General features: G+C 36.6%; 2 long non-coding RNA genes across 2 annotated transcripts; both read right to left on the bottom strand.

Annotated features, from left to right (window-relative positions):
• Window positions 1-5,220: 5,220 nt before the first annotated feature.
• Window positions 5,221-18,064, bottom strand: LOC127078693 (uncharacterized). Its single transcript, XR_007787867.1, has 2 exons — window positions 17,771-18,064; window positions 5,221-5,673 (listed from the first exon to the last, which is right to left on the bottom strand). It is a non-coding gene; the product is annotated as an uncharacterized LOC127078693 (long non-coding RNA).
• Window positions 16,630-17,745, bottom strand: LOC127078698 (uncharacterized). The gene is made up of 2 exons (XR_007787868.1): window positions 17,239-17,745; window positions 16,630-17,166 (listed from the first exon to the last, which is right to left on the bottom strand). It is a non-coding gene; the product is annotated as an uncharacterized LOC127078698 (long non-coding RNA).
• Window positions 18,065-18,588: the final 524 nt, after the last annotated feature.

The following is an 18,588-nucleotide window of genomic DNA, read 5'->3' as shown; positions in this document are numbered from 1 at the left end:
GTCTGGGAGTCACTGTGTGACTCTGTGCTATCGAGGGAGAAAATGCTACCCATTCTTGAGCCATTGACGGTATAGTCGTGGTTGACGGCATGATCGTGGTTGACAATATGGTTGTCGTGCTAATAATAGATGAGATTGGTTATGTCGAACTTGCAATGGTCGTGCCTGCCCCTACGCTATTGGATGGTTGTTCTCCATTGTTGTTTTTAAGACTAACCATTTTCCTAATGTATCTCCTCGTTGGGTTTCTAACTTCTTTTTTGGTTATCTTACCACTTTTCAATTTCATGCACATGCAAAAAATGAGAAATTTCTTAAATGAAAAACTTTGCGAATGATTTCTCAAAAATGAAAAACATAAATTTTTCACACAAAAGGGGGTCCCACCAAGTGTGTCAATTTGTTTAATGTGAAATTTAGTATAAAAAACAAGTTTCATTGCACTTAAGGGATTAAACTCGAAAAGATCTCAGGGCATATTTGTGTGAATCATAAGTTTTAAATAAAGTTTGACATCAAAGTAGAAATGCAAGGTTTTGGAATACTGACTGAAATTAAATTGTGAAATCGAAATGCAAGGAAAAGACTTAAAGAAGAATGACTGAAACTAATTCAATTGCAGCAAATGACTTGAAAATAAAGACTTTAATTTGTAAAATGGGACGCATATACGTACATTATTGACTCTTTTCTCACAAATACACAGATATTCTGAGTTTTACAGAATTTATGTACAATTCAAGACCTCTAAAACTCAAAATGAATACTAATTATATATTAGTCCTAAGTTAACCATCTATAACGGTCGACTAAGCAAAATATGTCACATCTTCATCTTCATTCAACCTTCACCTTCGACATACTTCCACGCGTCATTGAATAATGGTATATGATCTTATCCAATTACACCTAATTTAACTACATAGAGTAAACATCATAGAGTAAACATCATGAGAACTCTAAATTTCACCAAGTCCCAAAAAAACCAACAAAATTTCATGGTCCATGTGTAATTGCAATTTCGAACAAAGTTAATACTACTTTTTGATAAATCAAATTCGTCAAAATCTTCATGGTTATAACTGGTTGTTTCGATTTTTTAACAAAATCATTATTACATGATCCTTATGACATTTTTTTGCAAATAATACTAGTCAAAGTACAAATAAGTTTATATATATATATATATATTATATATATATATATATATATATATATATATATATATATATATATATATATATATAATATAATATATATATATATATATATATATATATATATATATATATATATATATATATATATATATATATATATATATATATATATATATATATATATATATATATATATATATATATATAAATGTAAAAATAAAAAATATATTTTTATCTAAGAATTAAAATTGAGACAAAGAAAAAAAACGAAATAAAGATTTATTGCAGAAAAAAAAAACACTATGAATCAAAATAAATGTGAAATTAAACTTAAAATTAATAGGGATTCTATGAAAAACATTATATATAAACTTTTTTTATAGTAGAATTTTTATGTTTAATAATAAAAATATAATAAAAGTGACAATTTGGACTACTGAAATTTGATCACAGGTGCACATTGTTAGAAAGTCCGAAAGCACTTAGAGTGATAATAGGCTAAACTCACGAGATTTTATAGGATATTTTTATTCAAAACCTTCAATACAATCCCCAAAAATTATATTGAAGATATTTTTAACAAAGAAAAATATAATAAATAAAAAAGAAAGTGCAAAAGACTTCGCCATAAATATATCATAGAAACATCAATAAAAGAGTCCAATATATAACATATAAGATACATACATAGGCACAATCCAACAAATTTAAGAAGAGGTTTGAAACTAGATTACAAAAGAACAATTTAGAAAATTGCAACATTTTACACAAATTAGAATAATTAAACTCATCTTTTTAAAAAATGGTAAATGAACCAACAACCAACATGGATAGATTCACATACAAACAACAAAAGAGTACAAAAGAGTACTTCGGTGACAAAGTTTTAACAACCACATATCTTAACGAAAAAGTAACAAAGATCAAAAGTAAAAAATAACCATCAAACACCATTGTCAAATGCAGAGTAAGAACCAAAAGTAAGGAAGAAGATAAACAATCTATGATACATATTTACTAGTATGGTATCCAATACGGATAACACTCATACGACATTTAAAAGAGTATCAAAGTATATATATATATATATATATATATATATATATATATATATATATATATATATATATATATATATATATATATATATATATATATATATATATATATATATATATATATATATATATATATATATATATATATATATATATATATATATATATATATATATATATATAATTGAGAGGAAAAAAAGAGATTTAGTGCAGAAAAAAAATCACTATGAATCAAAATAAAAAAGAAATTAAGCTTAAAATTATTAGGTATTGTATGAAAAACTTTCCATATAAAAAACTTTATTCATAGTAGAAATTTTATTTTAAAAACGAAAATTATAATAAAAGTGATAACATGGACTATTGAAATTTGACTACAATTATACATTGTTGAAAAATTCAAAAGTATTTAGAGTCACAATTAGCTAAACTCAAAAGATTTTACACAATATTTTTGTTCAAAACTTTCAATACAATCTCCAAAATCCTTCTTTAACTGAGATAACTTAAAAATTATATTGAAAATATTTTTAGAAAAGATAAATATAATAAATAAAGTAGAAAGTACAAAAAGAGTCACAACATAAATATATAATAGAAATATCAATAAAATAGTGTAATATGTAATAGATAAGATACACATATAGGCACAATCCATCAAACCCAAGAAGAGGTTTGAAATTAAATTGCAAAAGAATAATTTGAAAAAAAAAACAGCAAATAATTTGAAAAAAAAACAACACACATTCTTCACAAATAAGAGAAAAGCTAGAATGATTAAATTTATCTTTTAAAAAATGGTAAATAAATCAACCATCAATATGATAAATTCACATACCAATAATAATAGAGTAGTACATCTTCGACAAGGTCTTAACAATCCTATATCTTAAGAAATCTAGAAAGAAACAAAAATAAAAAGCAAAAAAAAACCATCAACATCATAGTCAAAAGTAGAAATAAAAAATAAAGAAGATAAACAATATATGAAACATGCTTATTGTTACGATACCCAATAAGAATAATGACGATACGATATTTAAAAAGATAATTAAAATACATTAATAAAATCATAAGAATTTTCTATTAATATATAAGTAAATAACTAAATTGTTAGTCCACAACAAAACATGATTATGAAATCTTTTTAAAAAGTTCACAACAAAACATGGTTATAAACCTTTTTAAAAAATAAATAAAAAATAACGTTAAAATACAATAATAAAAGATTAAAATATATAAATATATTATATTAATATTTGAGAAAATCATAAATTTCATTTGAAATTAAATAATAAGAAAAAATAAAATATTCATATTTTAGAGTAAAAAGATCTTAACAATGTTGAGCAAATATCAAAAGTGGCAAAAGAGAATAAAAAATAAGGAAGAAGATAACATTAAGTACATTTCAATTATATTGAAGAGATGTTTTTGAATGGTTTAAATAAGTTTTAAAAATTAATTTTAGGTCGTGATAATATTTTTTAAAATTATATTAAAGGATAAAATTCATTTATCTTTGCAAAGCTATGAGGTCAAAGAAGCAATGGTTGGGATTCAAATTTCAACTAACTAGTCCATTCATTTACAATATCATCCAAGGAAGAACAATATTTGAATACAAACCTTAGCATTAAAAAAGTAGCTTAATGCAAAAAGAAGCAAACATGTAAGAAGCTTTGATTCAAGAATTATTTCCTTGTTTCGAATCGGCCTAGCCACTAGAGGTTGTACAATAGGTCGAACTTGGGCCTGAGGGATGTCATACCCCAAAATTCTCCCTACCATTCACATAATCATATAAGTCATTAACCCCGAACATTTGCATATCATCCTCATCCATTCATTTCATTTGGATAAGCATGGTTCAATCCGATTTGCAAGTTGCGGCAGTTGAATTCACCAGTCCATTGCATATACGGTCATCATGTCGTCATCATGTTAATAATTATTCTGATTAATTCTAACGTCGTATTAATTTCAACTTCAAATTAATTTTTGAACTTTAAGTTGATTTTGTGGTTAGATATGATCTTTGAAAATAAATTTGGTTGTAGAAATCATTTCGTTCTTTTTCGAATTAATTTTGGAAGTTCAAATTAAGTTGGACGATTTAAATTGATTCTTGAAAAGTCGAATTGGTTTTGGGAAATTTAATCGCTTTTTGCATTGAGCCCATTCATTTCTTTCTGTGAAGCCCATTTATCCAAGTTTTTTTCATTATCCAAAATCCTTTAAGTCCATTTCCACATCCATTTTTCTTCCACTATCCATTAAAATCCAATTTTTAATGTCACAAACCCATTAACCATAAGCTAACCCATATTTTACCATTCAAAATCCATAAAATCCAATAATGAACCATATCCAAAAAAAATACAGATCCATTTAATCCAACTTATCCAATTTCCATATCCAATGTATCATACCCATTAACCCATTGTTAACCTCAATTATCCATTAGCCAATTCTATTATTCATTTTTAGTACATATCTCAAATAACACAAAGTAATAAGAGGTAAGTGGAAAGTGAAAGAGGGGCAAAGTTGCGCCAAAACAAAAACTGCTACAGCGCCAAGAGCCAACAGTGCAAACAAGCTGCTGCAGCTACCAAACACACGTGCACTAGCCCAAAAAAGAGAAAATGCGAACTACACCAAACCATGCTTCCAAACACAGCTTGATAAGCATAAGCGGCAAGGCATCGCAAGCTACAAAGCCAAATAACATAAAAGTTGCTGCAACATCCAAACGCAGTGAACACAAGCCAAGCCACTGCAAATAAGCCAACGACAAACGTAAACCCGCAGAAAAAGCTACTACTGCAGTGCAAAACCAAATGCAACGAATCCAAATCCAAGTTGGATACCAAATCGCGCAAGCCAAGAGTGAAACGCAAACCGTAAATAGCTCAAACGCAACCGTGAATTAAGCCATGAAGTTGAAACACTGCAACTGTAGCATAACGCACACGCGTGCAAAATCAAAACGCAAACGATGGCAATTCAAAAGCTTGCATAAACGACAATACACAATAAGCTAAATGCTCATCCAAAGCAACAAAACGCAAGGGCAACGAATCGAAACACAGAACTTGCAGCAGTATAAGCCAAGTGAAAACAGCAATTGGAATTGGAGAAACAGCGTGAACAGTGTACACGAAAGCTACAACACAAGCTAGCTGTTACAAAACGCGAATCAAACCAAACAACTCCAAAAAAATCCAAAACGCAGAAGCATAAATTCATCTAAACTCAATCTTCAAAGTATATATGCAGGATTAACAGTGAATTTCAGGGGTGAATTTCTTTGCAGAAGCTTTGGCTCTTCTCCCCCTCTCTTCTGGAATCTCTTCCCCAAAATTTCTAATTCCTCATTCTTCCATTTTCTTTCAACCGTGACGAATTTCTCTTCCTCCTCCTCTTCTTCTTCGACTCAACCGTTTCTTCACCTTTCTGAGAATCCCAATGCTACAGCAAAACGTAGTAGCGTAGCGGATTTTTTTTTCGTTGCCGTTTTCCATCGCTCTTTCACTATTCGCACAAATCGCAATTTCGAACTATAACCTTTATATAGAACCAAGGCGAGGACTCCACAAGAAGAACATCAGAGCGCGAAGTCGATTACCGAAAGCGCGAGTGCGCCGTCACCGTTGTCGGTAAAACTCTTATTTCATCGTTTGAGCCACTGGGTTTAGATCGAGAGGGTGAGAAGGTTAGGACGGTGCGAGTGAGGGTGTTTGGAATCTCCGCCGCCGTCGACGATGAGATCTGGCGCGGAGGAGTCTCGGGAGGTAATCGTGTTTAGGAAATGCATAGGTTGATGATAACGTGAGAGATGTTGCGTCTTGAAAAAGCTGATGGGGCCTTAGTCCCAATCTTCCTCCTTTGGTCTCCCATGCTTTGTTTCTGTTAACATTCCCCCTCTAGGCCTGGTGCACCCCTACGGCTTGGGCTTTCCACAGTTAGGCCCATGCTGTTTTTGATGGATCCATTTTCTTTGGTTTTGGATAATTAACATAGTTAGTAGAATTAAACCTAGTTTAATTTTAGGATTAAAGTTAATTGTAGGATCTTAGAATATTAGTTAGGTATAGTCTAGAATTTACTTTTGATAATTGTTTGATGATAATTGTTTTGATTTAATTTTAGAGTATTGTTTTACTTTAGAATTTGTTTTAGATTTAATAGTTGATGTTGATTTTAATTCTATTATTTCACTTTGATTTCTAACATCCACATCTAACTCTAACTTTTAAATTCCGCTTCTAACATTTATTTTTGTCATTTACTTACTTTGCTTTATTTTGCTTTATGCTATATTATTGTATATTTTTCATCTTATTCTAAAATGAACTTAAAAATGGCAAAGACTTAAAAATACAAAAACACAATAACATAAGCATGGAATGGACATTGGAATGGACTTCGGGACTTCTCATTAGGACCCTTGCAAAAGACCTTGGACAAGTATTTGACCCGAACATGGAAGGATCATTCAAGACTCAAGACAAATTGTAATCTTTTATGCGTTTTCTAGTTTATGACACAATTACACACACATGGCTTTCTCTTGGGCTACCTGACAATGAAACCTTTTATTTCCTACACTCCCCTGTACTTTACATGTACCCCCTCCCCTTTCCGAAGTATGCTTTTACTTGATTTCTTTCATCACTTTATAGATACTCCTTAGGCATTAGGAACGCTCACTCTTTCATCATCGATAATCAAACCCTTGATCCAACGTCAAGCGGTCTTTTCACAAATCACAATCAATCAACAAACCCTTGATCCAACGTCAAGTGTTCTTTCTTAAAATCAAACTCAAAAACACAATAAATGGCGATTAGGATTGTACGTCACGAGCCTAAAGCGATAAAGAAGGGATGAGACTGGAGCTTTCCTGCACTCATTCTGAATGCTTCGAACAAAAGACATTTGCCTTGGTAGTTTGAGGTGTTCACCTTTATCCATAGTTTTTAGTGCAATCCGAAATCAATAACACTTTCTCAAAACCTAAAAAACAATTCAACGCATTCAAAGCTTTTGTTTGAGCCTTAGGGCATCACAGTCGAAAACCCTTCTTCAAGGTAATAAAATCAACAAAAGACACAAACATTTTAAACCCACGAACTACGAGGCTCTAATTTCTCACTTCAACAAGTGGGCATACATAGGCATGAGGACCCAATCCTTGGCGAGCACACTAATTTAAGATCTACCTCCACTCCGCAAAACCTTTGGCAAGCAAACATTCGATAAACAACATGCATTCTAGTGCAAACATCCTAGATGGTTCCCATGGAGTACCATGGATGTGAGGGGTGATAATACCTTCCCCTTGCATAACCGATTTCCGAACCTGTTCGTGGTTGCGATGACCATACTTTGGGGTTTTCTAGATATTTTCCCTTTCCTTTGGAATAAATAAAAGCCGATGGCGACTCTGTATTTTTCACGTTGTGACAGCTGACGACTCTGCTGGGGACACCTCCCTAAGCAAGTCAAACCTAATCTAGGTTGTTGCCTCGCATGTGTGGATGTTTATCCTTTTGATTGTTTGCCTCTATTTATTGCCTTTCGCTTTAAATTTCATTGGATATCTATTACACAGTTCCTTGGTTCTATGATATCAAATGGATACAACTTTGATTGCTTGCGGGAAAGTCTCTCTACCCGAGTCTAGAGTGAAAACTTAAGATAGGAGAGGTTGAGTAGTATAGGCCACCGAGAAGCTTTTCTCATAAGGGTCGATACGAGAACCTCACTTAGAGTAGATTCTTTCGGAGACGTTGACGACCGTCAAGATTTTGACGTAAGCGATCAATATTTTCATTAGGATCCATGACTCTAAGAACCTTCATAGAACATTGAACCTTCGGCCAATTAAGATTGATGGTCGTGTGGTGCAGGTCCCGAGAAGCTTTTCTCGCGAGGGTCAGTACGAAGATCTCACTCAAAGTAGATTTTCTTGATGGAGTTGTCGACCGGCAAGCTTTTGCCGTAAGCGGCAAACAGTCAAGGACGTCCATGACTTTGAGACCCTTGTCTAAAACCCAGTGTCGATGGTCGCGTAGTAAGGGTCCCTGAGAAGCTTTTCTCATGTGGGTCAGTGCGAAGATCTCACCCAGAAGAGGCTCATTTGAGGGAGTTGACGATCGGTAAGCTTTTGCCGTAAGCGTCAAATATCCAAATGAATCGATGACTCTGGGGTCCCTATCTAACCCCAGACTACAACCAGTGAGATCCCCATTGTGGAAAACAATCAGTGCTATCCTCCATTCGTATCTCGAACCTGTGATACTATACCAGCTTGTGTGTTCGACCCGTGAGAACCATGCTTGTGTATCGTTCATTCACTCATTCATGAATTCATGCATCATAAAAAAATCTTCAAATATAATATCCATGCATCATTCTGCATATCATCAGACAAGAACCAGAAAACTTACCATTTGGCCCTACTATCCAGAATCAGCCACAATCAAGCTTACTTCCCGACATTCACACAACATTCAAAGAAATCAGAAGTTGCTCATGGATCAGTTGGAATAGAGCCAAGCTGGTATGAGGGAGGATATAACCACCGTGAAGGCTCAAATGGGCCAGCTTGTTGAAGCTCTGCAAGCTATGGCTAGGGGACAAGAGGAAATGCGTTAGACTAATTTGAGAGCCATTGCTGCCAACCTTGTTGTTGTGAGGATGTTAATGAATCCGTTAGGAGGAGCTGGTACACCCGTTGTAGCTCAACCGCCTCCCGAAAGAGGTTCAATCTACCAAAATGCTGCTCAGGCATTCAACATCCCTGTCAATGGGAGAGTTCTACCTAAGATTGACGATCATCAGGATACTTTTTTCACCATGAAGGTTGACTCGGTTTATGACGCTTTTGGTCATTCTCCTGCTAACCTCGAAAGGAGATTTCGTATGGTGGAGGAGAGATTTAAGGCGATGGAAGGTCCCAGTACCTTTGGGTTAGACGTTGCCGACATGTGCCTAGTGTCAGGCGTGAAAACTCCTCCTAAGTTCAAAGTTCCGAGCTTTGAAAAGTATCAAGGGGTCACCTGTCCAAAGACCCACATTCGAGCTTTTTGTAGAAAGATGGCTTCTCATTCTGATGATGAAAAACTCTTAATGCACTTTTTCCAAGACAATCTTAGTGGAGCTTCTCTGGAATGGTATATGCAGCTCGAGCGCACGCATATACGAACCTGGAGGGAACTCGCTGAAGCCTTCTTGAAGCATTATCAGTATAATTCAGACATGGCTCCCAATCGGACTCAGCTCCAAAGCCTTGCTCAGAAACCGGATGAATCGTTCAAAGAGTATGCTCAACGATGAAGAGATCTAGCTGCCAGGGTTTAACCCCCTCTTCTTGAAAGAGAACTGATATACATGTTAGTGGACACCCTTCAAGGGCCGTATTTTGAAAGAATGATTGGAAGTACCACCTCGGGATTCTCATACTTGGTCATTGCCACGAGTGATTCAAGAATGGCTTGAAGATCGGCAAGATACAAGATACAACAACTATGGCTAGTGGAGCAAAGAAGTCTCATTCTGGATTCCCAAAGAAGAAGGAAGGGGATACCAATGCTATCGCTAAAGGGGGAGATGGAGTTTACCAAATGCCATACTATCCAGTGGCAGCAGTAACACGTAACCCGTATCAGCAGCCAACGTATGTTAGTCCTACTGGTCCTCCAACAATGCAATATTAACAACCCTATGCTCCTCAGCAATCTTTTGCTCTGCAACAATAGAACTACTATCAGCAAGGTATACAAGGACCAAGGAGGCCTCCCAAAAGGTTTTATCCAATCCCCATGTCGTATGTCTTCTGCTAGCTTATTTTCTCAAAGATTCGTTGGTGTAGTTAAGAGAAGCTAAGGCTCCTACAGTACCTCTTCCTCCCGGGTATGACATGAACGTCAGTTGTGAGTACCATTCTGGGTAGCCAGGGCACTCGATCGAGAATTGAAATATCTTCAAGCAAAAAGGGCAAGACTTGATTGACTCAAAAGCTATATCATTCTTGCCAGTTGTTCAAAACAACCCCGTGCATGCAAGTACATCTGCAGCGCCATAGTCAGAGCAACAATAGATCTGAAAGACTGGTATCTGTGGGACTATCTCGTCGGCTCCTCCAGAACCAAGACCCCAAGCTATGGGAGAATAAAGCAGATCACTCCAGCAATCATTGGTTCAATCATGTTCAAATGTGATTTTCTTGATTGTCATTTGTAACATTCATTTGTAATAAACTCGTGTGTTTTTGAATAATAATGACATTGAAATGAATATGCATGTTTTGAATAAATCCATTCGTGGCCACTCATACTTTATTTTGTCAATATCTAACTTTTGGATGAGGATGACGAAATTAAAAACGCGAAATCACTGCTCGTACGCTTTTGAATAAAACCTTCCTGATGATGTAAAGCATTGTTTCAAATCCCCAAACACCTGAGATATAAGGAGGATAATCCCTAGTCAACCCATTCGAGCCAAGGAGTAGGAGTTTCTTTCTTAAATATAAAACCCTCAATCTCAAACTGGGGTAGGGTAGTCGTCAGTTAGTTTGACCAAGCGTTCAAACTTCAAAAGAGAAGTGTCCTATCCGAGGATCAATCATATCTTATCCCTCACAAGAGGTCAGAAACCACAAATTCCAAATGGTTGTCCCTCGCCTACAGAGGCACGAGGCAGTCATATCCCATCCCAATCAAACGGCCAGATGTCACACGATTTGTTTCAACAAAAAGAAATAAAGAAAAAAACAAAAAAAAAAGAGAAAGCCCACTAAGTCGAAAACTTGAGAACAAGTGACTTAGGCAAAAATTAGGGCATCCCTGTGGATTGTAAATCTGAACCAATCTAGCAAAATAGGGAAATTAAAAATCAAATATGCAAAAGAGGAATCAAAAGAAAATCCTCAGCAAGAACAAAATCGTGTGGCTTCAAACCGAACGAAAGAAGGGTGATTATCACACCAAAAACCTTGTGGGTTCATTAACCTTTTCACTCCCAAATCCCTTTTGGAAGATGCACGCTTGTATCAAACTAGCTGAACATAGGACTGAAGAACATCATGAAAAGAAAGTGGGTTAGGATAGGTTCGAGCCTTATATCCTTTCTTTCTTAAACAGTGAACCAGGCCACGTTACAACCCTCGAAAGACCTAATTGAAGAAAGATTTATCTCGAAGGCGTACTATAGTCAGAAGGATCATGTTAAAACTGACTCCTCATTAATGTGCTCATATATGTTGATATTGATATGACATTCGTTATCAGTGATGCATTCATTATATGTCATAATTTCAGTGAACATGCTTGGATTTCAAAACTGCATAAAAATGACATTGCATTATCATTTCCAAAATGAACTTGTATTACTTGTGAGTAAGCATGTGACATCAAAGGAATCCACCATAATGAACGTGAATTGAGGAACTTGATGATTCCAAAGTGCATAATGCCTGAGACCCCTATTGAGCAGGGGCAAGCCACTTCTTTTGATCACATCAGTCAGAATATTTGAAGATCATGTCGAGCATAACGACAAACCGCTTCGAGATCCCGTCGATCAGAGCCAATCACGTCGAGAAATCTTTACAAGATTCAATCAATTTGAGGTAGCCAGGTCGAGATTCAATCAATCTCTCTGAAGACCAGTAAGTCAGGGGCATTCCCTCGAAGATCGGCCAACCAGAGGCAAAATTACTTTAAGGCTCGTACTAGGGCAGGCCAACCCAAGAGCACAAGAAGTCAATCTCCCCGAAATGGTTAATCAGAGGAATGCAGTCCCGAGACACTGGGGCAGATCTGATTGCAATAATCCATGATGAAGTTCCTTCCTAACTAGTGATTGGGGAAATCTATGCAGATACCCAATAGACTAGGGCAAGACTGTCAAAAGAGAGGAAGGTTCTCTCCTTTCCTGTGAAAGCTTCTGGATCCATCCAGGGGCATCCCAAAGGTCTACGTCAGATCCATCCTCCAGCAACAGCGGAAGTCAGATGTCGGGAAGTCACGTGAGACGCAACCCACACTCCGTGAATCAAAAGCCTTGCAACCCAAGAAAATTTTCCCTCTGCATTCATTGCACCGTACCCAAGATTGGGGAATCTGTAGATCCTCATATCATTGCATCAACCTATCATGCATGATTCATATCATTTCATTCATACATATTATCCAACATAGCGCGAATCTCTCTAACAATAAAGAAGCAATCCTGAAACTCTCGTGGCATTATTTGAAGAAGAAGAGTGATCCAAAACGCAGCGGAATTTAAAATTTCTCCTTTAGTGATCCTTATGAATGGGCATGATCAGTGATAGAATCGTTACCTCTTGTGGCGATTGTAACCTTTGATGCAGATCTACGGAGCGATCACGAACGTTGAACAATGACAACGCCTCTACTCAGTCCATACAAACAGATTCCTTCAATCTCAGTGCTAGCTGCTACGAATGAAGGCTTTGAGAGAGAGAGAGAGAGAGAGAGAGAGAGAGAGAGAAAAACGAAATTGCAACTGCACAAATGCTTCTACACAAGGGTTCTATTTATAGAACCACTTGTGTGGGCTGCAAGCTAAAAAAATTTCACTCAAGTGTATGTGGCCCATATCTTATAATATGCCAAAATACTTAAGCGCGTGGTACCTTACCATATTTCGTATTCTACTTAAGTACACCGTACCTTACGATGTTCTACAATTCACTTAAGTGCACCGTACATTACGGTATTCCTTAGTTACTCTATCTCTCATCAATCCGTCCTTTTGTGTGTGGCCCTGTAGGTTTTCGCGACATTGGAAATTATATTAAATCACGTATTTAACATAATAAACAGTGAGCGGTATCTAGCAACACATCACTGCTACCCAAGACACGAAAATGTCATGTGATCTGACAAATCCTTTTGTGATAATACTTATGTGTATAATCACCCTTTTGCCCTTATGTCTATATTGAACACAAGGCATAGACCGTGTCATCCTTGTCCAGTTCAATATTGGGCCCATAGACATTTATCCTGTTATGAAGGATGGGAAAATTCCATCTAGGTCACTCATGTCCCTTAGCATGCTTCGTGGAGTACCCATCAACTGTCTTTATGGTCATCCAGTTACGGACAATGTTTGATCAGCAATAAGGCACTCGACTCTACATCTAGGGTCCATAGTGGTTTCAGGTCGAAGGGTGGTATACATCATTATCACCATGAGAATAACTTATGACACTTTGCATAACATTCTATATAGTATTCTCATAGTGGGTCAATCCATTATAAATATTACTCTTAATATTCATACCTACGTTTAAGACTTGATAACTCCTTATCCATGATCCATGAGATGTGATCATCAGTCTATATACATAATAGTCTTAATGCTTTAATGTATCCCACTTCACAATAAAGCTCGACTATGGATACTTTAAGAATAATGTCCTTATGTTTAATGTGATCTCATGATTAAGTCACACTTGATACATTAAACGGACATTCTATTCTAGAGACTTTATTAGATAAACACAATAAAGAAAAAGTCTTTTATTATTAATAAATAATTTGATACAAGTACCAAAAGTATTGGCCTCTAGGGCTTACACCAACATTATTCAATAGCCCGATTCCGTTGGCAAACCTCTCGCAAAGTCCAAATCTCGTTGGCAAAACCCCTATCTCTCAAATTCGAAAGACCAGTCAAGCAATCATCAGTGTCTACCACTTTTTTCAATACCCATCGATATTGATCTCTCTTCGCTTGTCAGTGTCTATCACTTTTTCGATACCCTTCGGTATTGATATCTCTTTTCTCCAACCACAGAGTTATAGATAATCACCTTTTACCTAGCTTTAGACTTGATGATGCCATTATCTCTAACCCCAGAGTTGAGAGACTATCATATACCCGACCTCAGAGTTGATGCCAATTCCAACCTTAGAGTTGTTGTTACTCTCTTATCCCCAACCTCAGAGTTATTGTCTTTCTCTTATACCCAACCTCAGAGTTGATGTCAGTCCTTACTCCCAACCTCAAAGTTGTTGTCTTTCTCTTTCACCCAACCTCAGAGTTGATGTTAGTTCTTTCCAGCCTCATAGTTGTTGTCTATTTCTCTTATTTCTGACTTCAGAGTTATTGTCTAACCCTTTCATACCCTACCTCAGAGTTGTGTGTTGCTCTTTTCCAACCTCAGAGTTGTTGCCCTTTTTCCAACCTCAGTATTGTCGCCCTTTTCAACCTCAGAGTTGTCGTCACTTTTCGTATTACCCCAACCTCAGAGTTGTATGTTGCCTTTCCTTATCCCAACCTCAGAGTTATTGTTAGAGATGTTGTTTACCGTTTATCTTCCCACCTCAGAGTCGAGTATCTACTTATTTCCAACCTCGAAGTTGATGTTTACAATTTTTCCCTCCCATCCTCAGAGTTGAGCAACTACATTTTTCCAACTTCGGAGTTGGTGTATCTCTTTCTAGCCTCAGAGCTTATACCCTATTTTTTCCAACCTTAGAGTTGACGATTACCATCCTTTTCCAGCCTCAGGGTTGAGCATCTACCTTTTTTTCAGAGTGAATGTACCATGTTACCCCCCAACCTCAAAGTTGTATGTCTATCTTTCCCTGGCCTCAGAGCTGAATAGTTATCTTTTTTTCAACCTCGGAGTTGAACGACTGCCTTTGTTTCCAACCCTAGAGTTGACGATTACCATTATTTTTCCGACCTAGGTGTTGAACGACTACCTTTTTCCAACCTCAAAGTTGACGTTTATCCTTTTCGACCCCTAGCCTCAAAGATTAGTATCTACCTTTTTTCAACCTTAGGGTTGACGATCTATCTTTTTCCGGCCTTAGAGCTAAACGCCTACCATTTTCCAATGTTGGAGTGGATGAATCTATTTGCCCCTAGCCTCAGAGTTGAATGGCTTCCTTTTTCCCAACTTGCAAGTTGCGGTATCGTTTTCTTATTCTCAAACCTCAGGGTGGATATCTGCAAACCCAACCTCCGAGTTGACGCCTACTGTCGTTGTTCCCGGCCTTAGAGTCGATGTTCATCCTTCATCCCGAACCTCAGAGTTGACGCTTATTATTTGTCCAGTCTTAGAACCGATGTTGATCATAATTCGTTTCTAATCGCAGAGTTGAGAATGCTCAGCTTTACCCCAGTCGCAGTATTGAGGTTAGAAGGTCTCAATCCCCAGCAATCAGTGTTGCTTTTGCTTCTGTACCCAACCCCAGAGTTGACGGCCTATTACTTACCTCCCAAATTCCCTACTGCCGTCCCCAGTAAGGTCATCTGCCATCCCGAATCCCAGGATTCTCCTGGAGAGCCATTTCATAATTCCAAAAAACAATCACCATATATCCCCTAGCGGAAAATTCTTTCTCGATGCCTTAAAAAACTTGTTAATGGAGATAAAATGACAAAATAATCAATCATACTGCATTGGCATGTTGCATACGTCATGCATATCTAACCTCTAGTAATTACCCATCTACCACATAGCATTCCGATTCCCTGCAGCTGCCCTGTGCAAAGATTAGTTTGTTCATCCCGCTTATCCCAGTGGAGAAGTTCCGTGTGACCTATCTTCACACTTCATTTGTTCTTGGTGGGCAAATTTCTCAGTATTCTAGTATTTAATCCTCTCCTACCTTGATTGTCTGGAATTCGTTGCTATCCATACATTCAGGTCCGAGAAGATTAAATAGGGGCAACTATCATACCTCAAAATTCACCCTACCATTCGCATAATCATATATGTCATTAACCTCAAACATTTGCATATCATCCTCATCCATTCATTTCATTTGAATAAGCATGGTTCAATCCGATTTGCAAGTCGCGTCAGTTGAATTCACCAGTCCATTGCATATACGGTTATCATGTCGTCATCATGTCAATAATTGTTCTGATTAATTCTAATGTCGTATTAATTTCAACTTCAAATTAATTTTTGAAGTTTAAGTTGATTTTGTGGTTAGAGATGATCTTTGAAAAAAAAATTGATTGTAGAAATCATTTCGTTCTTTTTCGAATTAATTTTGAAAAATCAAGTTGAGTTGGACAATTCAAATTGATTCTTGAAAAGTCGAATTGGTTTTGGGAAATTTAATCGCTTTTTACATTGAGCTCATACATTTCTTTCTGTGAAGCCCATTTGTCCACATATCCATTGTGAATTCAAATTAAAATCCAAATATCCAAATCCATTTTTTATCCAAGTTTTTTTCATTATCCAAAATCCTTTAAGTCCATTTTCACATCCATTTTTCATCCACTATCCATTAAAATCCAATTTTTAATGTCACAAACCCATTAACCATTCAAACCCATTTCCATTGAGCTAATCCATATTTTATCATTCAAAATCCATAAAATCCTATAATGAACCATATCCAAAAAAAACCACATCCATTTAATCTTACTTATACAATTTCCATATCCAATGTATCATACCCATTAAACCATTGTTAACCCTAATTACCCATTAGCCAATTCTATTATTCATTTTTAGTACATATCCCAAATAACACAAAGTAATAAGAGGCAAGTGGAAAGTGAAAGAGGGGCAAAGTTGCGCCAAAATAAAAACTGCTACAACGCCAAGAGCCAACAATACAAACAAGTTGCTGCAGCTACCAAACATACGTGCACTATCCCAAAAAAGAGAAAACGCGAACTGCACCAAACCATGCTTCCAAACGCAGCTTGATAAGCATAAGCGGCAAGGCATCGCAAGCTGCAAAGCCAAATAACATAAAAGCTGATGCAACATCCAAACGCAATGAACACAAGCCAAGCCGCTGCAAATAAGCCAAAGACAAACGTAAACCCGCAGAAAATGCTGCTACTGCAATGCAAAACCAAATGCAACGAAGCCAAATGCAGGTTGGATACCAAACCGCACAAGCCAAGAGTGAAACACAATGCTGCAAAACGCAACAGAAAAATAAGCGAGTAATAAATGGCAAAACGTAAACCGTAAACAACTAAATCGCAACCATGAATTAAGCCATGAAGCTGAAACGTGGCAACTGCAGCATAACGCACACACGTGCGAAATCAAAACGAAAACTACGGAAATCCAAAAGCCTGCATAAACGAAAATACACAATAAGCTAAACGTGCAGCAAAAGCAACAAAACGCAAGGGCAACGAAGTGAAACGCAGAACTTGCAGCAGCATAAGCCAAGTGAAAACGGCAATTGGAATTGGAGAAACGGCGTAAATAGTGTACACGAAAGCTACAACACAAGCTAGCTGCTGTAAAACGCGAATCAAACCAAACAACTCCAAAAAAGTCCAAAACGCAGAATCATAAACTCACCTAAACTCAACCTTCAAAGTATATATGCAAGATTAACAGTGAATTTCAGGGGCGAATTTTTCTGCAGAAGCTTTGGCTCTTCTTCCTCTCTCTTCTCGAATCTCTTCCCCAAAATTTCTGATTCCTCATTCTTCCATTTTCTTTCAACCGTAACGAATTTCACTTCCTCTTCTTCTTCTTCTTCTTCAACTCAACCGTTTCTTCACCTTTCCGAGAATCCCAATGCTACAGCAAAACATAGTGGCGTCGCGGATTTTTTTTCGTCGTCGTTTTCCATCGCTCTTTCACTATTCGCACAAATCGCAATTCTGATATATAACCTGCACATAGAACCAAGGCGAGGATTCCACAATAAGAACATCAGAGTGCAAAGTCGATTACCGAAAGCGCGAGTGCGCCGTCGCCGTTGCCGCTAAAACTCTTATTTCATCGTTTGAGCCACTGCATTTAGATCGAGAGGGTGAGAAGGTTAGGACGGTACGAGTGAGGGCGTTTGGAATCTCCACTTCTAACATTTATTTTTGTCATTTACTTACTTTGCTTTATTTTGCTTTATGTTATATCATTGTATATTTTTCATCTCATTCTAAAATGAACTTAAAAATGGCAAAGACTTAAAAAATACAAAAATACAATAACACAAGCATGGAATGGACATTGGAATGGACTTAGGGACTTCTCATTAGTACCCTTGCAAAAGACCTTGGACAAGTATTTGACCCGAACATGGAAGGAGAATTCAAGATTCAAGACAAATTATAATCTTTTATGCGCTTTCTAGTTTAAGACACAATTACACACACATGGCTTCCTCTTGGGTTACCTGACAATGAGACCTTTTATTTCCTGCACTCCCTTTTACTTTACATGTACCCCCTCCCCTTTCCGATGTATGCTTTTACTTGCTTTCTTTCATCTCTTTATAGATACTCCTTAGGCATTAGGAACGCTCACCCTTTCATCATCGATAATCAAACCCTTGATCCAACATCAAGCGATCTTTTCACAAATCACAACCAATCAG

This window comes from Lathyrus oleraceus, chromosome 1, assembly GCF_024323335.1.
Source record: "Lathyrus oleraceus cultivar Zhongwan6 chromosome 1, CAAS_Psat_ZW6_1.0, whole genome shotgun sequence".
NCBI classification, from domain to species: Eukaryota; Viridiplantae; Streptophyta; class Magnoliopsida; order Fabales; family Fabaceae; genus Lathyrus; species Lathyrus oleraceus.
The sequence above is the reverse complement of the archived record's forward strand: the minus strand, read 5'-3'. Positions and strand labels throughout refer to the sequence as shown.